Source organism: Pelophylax lessonae (assembly GCF_965119305.1).
Source record: "Pelophylax lessonae genome assembly, chromosome: 12".
Lineage (NCBI taxonomy): Eukaryota > Metazoa > Chordata > Amphibia > Anura > Ranidae > Pelophylax > Pelophylax lessonae.
In genome coordinates, this window is record NC_138779.1 from 57,059,028 (window position 1) to 57,062,594 (window position 3,567).

Genomic DNA, 3,567 nt, shown 5'->3' on the forward strand with positions numbered 1-3,567 from the left:
ATTTCGACTCGTGTGTACGGGCCTTTAAAGTGTATGTCTGTAAAAAAAAAAAAGTATATATTTTCTGAAAGCAGAAATCCTGGAAAATAAATTAGTGTTAAGCCCCGTACACACGTACCGATCGTCGGCATACAAACGTTCGTCTTTTCTCCCCGGGATGTCGGTGGCTGTTGAAAAGTGCAAAGACTGCCCAAGAATTTTGTCCGCCGACTACAGCCGACTGCAGAAGTGATGTCATGTAATGGTTAACTTTCCCTGTGTTTTCTCTTTTCTGAGCATGCCCAGTCTTGCAAATCTGCGGTCTGTCGGCAGAATTCTGTACTGACTGGCGAACAATCGTCCGTTCTGGTGTCGGCATACAAAAATTTTAATGTTTGCAAGAAAGACTCTTGTCCGCAGAATGTGCGCAGACAGCTGTCGGAGGCACCATACTAACAAGCGTACAATCGGCAGATCTTTCGTCCGCCGACGTTTGTATGCCGACGATCGGTACGTGTGTACGGGCCTTTACGCTCAGCACTCCGGGCCCCCTGCTGGCCTCGGAGCGCTCACAGCGTGTGTCCCCAAGCGGCGCTCCTGTGTCTCGGCGTGTGCGTCCCCGCTCTCTAGGGCGCGCACGCACCAGGACTCTTAGATCTAAAGGACCAGTGCACAGGTGATTGGTGTCTGGTCCAAACTGGTTATTAAGGGTTGTGAGAGGCAGTGCTGACTTAATTAGGTTTCACCTGTGCACTACCCATAAATACCTTCTCCTCCCACAACTTCCTGCCGGATCTTTGTGCCTTGTGCCTCTGAGAAAGTGTTCCCTACTGACTTTGTTTGCTTTGCCTGTTGCCGAACCCGCTGCTACCAACTACTCGCCTTTGAACCTCTGCCGCCTGCCCTGACCTCTGCTACGTCTGACTACGCTCTTGCCTACTCCCTGTGTACCACGCCATATCAGCTGCCAGAGAGATCGAGTTGTTACTAGGGGATACGACCTGGTAGTTACCGCCGCAGCAAATCCATCCCACCTTGCGGCGGGCTCTGGTGAAGACCAGTAACTGCTTAGAACCGGTCCTCTAGTACAACCCACGCCATCGCCTCTCTGGTCCAGAGGATCCACTATCAGTCCTGCCGGTTCTTGACAATTAGTGGTATTTGCAATTTTTAAATTGCATTATATTTCTGCAGTTCTTTATTATAAGTATAATTGATAGGGAAAAAATACACTGAAACTAGTTTTTTTTTTACAAACCTATTTCTATTATATAATACCTCATATTTTTTTATAAAATTCTGTACAAAAGATGGGGTTGTGTCAAGTAATCAGATACCAAACATGTCAATTCTTGAACATGTTTGTGGAATTGCAAAACACTATGGTAACCAAAATTCTCCACAGGTGATGCTTTAAAAGCCTTTATAGATCATAAGTTAGAGTCAACTATGAATTATGGCCCTAGAATTATTGCTCTCCCTCTGATGTTTGCGACAAAACCTCACATGTGTAGCGCAATTGATTTTTACATACACATGCTCACCCTATGCTGTGCTTATTATATGGAGTGTGTGCAGGGGTGCTTTCCCTTTTTTTTTTATTTGGTTTAATTTATTTTATTCACTTTTTTCACTTTTATTTATTTTTTACTTTATTGCCATCACAGGGGGGCTAACAAGCTTCCTGTGTGATAGCAGGGACAAGTGATTGGTGCTCTTTATGAATACATTGGGGGTCTATTAAATGCCCTCCAATACTACACTAGCTGTGAAATAACAGCTGTGACCACTGAGGCGGTGTAATACATGTTGTTTATGGGGTCATTAGTTGCAGAGGGCATCGGGATGGATCCATAAATTTTGCCTACCAGGGGAAGCTTTTTTCCATGTTTCCGGGCACTCCAATGGAATGGGGAAGACTGAGAACCACCACGGGGGCCGGTGGATCACTTTTATTGGAAAACGGCTCTTAAAGCCAGTATCAAGCTAACAGATGCAGCACCAGTTGTGAGCTTAATTTAACCACTTGTCTACTGTGATCTTAATAAACATACCTTAGTAGAGAAGTGGTTAATGTGTGGCACTACGTTGGATAAAGTCCTAGATGGAGCATTCTGAGTAAGATGACCTCTCCATCATTTAACAGGAAGGTCTCACCATCAATGGCTATAGAAACGTCCTCAGGAAGGATGTTCTGGAACTGGAGAGAGTCCAGAGAAGGGTAACAAAGCTAATAAAGGGAATGGAGGACATCAGCTATGAGGAAAGAGTACAAGCATTGAACTTCTTCTCTCTGGAGAGGAGACGCTTGAGGGGGGATATGATATCAATGTACAAATACTGTACTGGTGACCCGAGCATAGGGAACAAACTTTTCAGCGAAAGTGAATTTAAAATGACACGCGGCCATTCACTAAAATTAGAAGAGAAGCAGTTTAACCCTAAATTGCGTAAAGCGTTCTTTACCGCCAGAGCAGTAAGGATGTGGAATTCTCTTCCACAAGCAGTGGTATCAGCAGGGGAGCATCGATAGTTTCAAAAAACGATTAGATGGGCACCTTGACGACCGCAACATACAGGGGTATACAATGTACTACTGACATCAAACACACATACACTCCTCATAGGTTGAATTGGATGGATTGGTGTCTTTTTTTCAACCTCACTAACTATGAAACAATGTTGTTTGTACAAAATAAAGGGATATACCAGCAGTGTTCAGCTATGTTAGGAAAGGGTTAATACACCATGAACATTGTCTGTCCTAGAGGACAGCTTCACCGTGTGTATGTGATCTATATATACAATATATACATTGTTCTAATTTCTATAATGTGTGCTCAGTATACGGCTATGTACACCCCTCTAGTACATTCTTTTCTTCTTTCTATCACAGATATATCTCAGAATTCTCCAGCAATCTCCAGCACAGAGTACAGAGTTCCAGCCGTCACTCAGAAGTTCCTGGCCCCGCCTCGTATTATTCATGATGTGTCCCCCAGGCCCCTCCCCCTGGCTCCATATACGGAGAGCACATGGAGGGGTCCTGGCTCAGGCAGTATAAAAGGAGCCGGGCTGGGAGAGGTTGCAGTACAGCGAGCAGCAGCAGCAGAGAGCAGACGCTGACACACAGGCAGACGGCCTCCAGCTGAACTGTGACAAGAAGCTCCAGGAAAAGCAGCAGCAGAGCGACATGTTCCCTCTCAGCCTCCTCCAATCCTCGCACAGCCCTGTGTATGTCTACCGCCAGCCCGAGCTCCCCCACTGGACCGCCACACACCTCATCCTCCGCCAGCTGGAAGACGACATGCTGAGCGTGAGCAGCGACATGGAGAGGAGAATGCAGCGCCTCCACCAGGCTTACCAGCTCCTGGCCAATGACCCCGACATGAGGAGGGGGAGGGCGGCTCAGAGTGGACACCCCGCCGCCCCCCAACACAAATCCCCCCTGAGGGCAAAGACGGGAAGGAGAACTTTGAGCTCTCCCTGGACGTGAGTCCGTTTTCTCCAGAAGAACTGACAGTGAGGACGGAAGGAAGGAGACTCATCGTGGCGGCAAAATCCGACAAGAAAAGGGAGACGGAGAAT

At 46.8% G+C, this 3,567-nt stretch overlaps 1 pseudogene across 1 annotated transcript in view; it reads left to right on the plus strand.

The window, feature by feature from the left end:
* The first annotated feature begins 3,022 nt into the window (after positions 1-3,022).
* Positions 3,023-3,567, plus strand: part of LOC309568859 (heat shock protein 30C-like) — a 47,737-nt pseudogene continuing 47,192 nt past the window's right edge. The window contains exon 1 of the transcript in view: positions 3,023-3,565. The product of the transcript in view is annotated as a heat shock protein 30C-like (transcript). The remainder of the gene's footprint in view (positions 3,566-3,567) is intronic.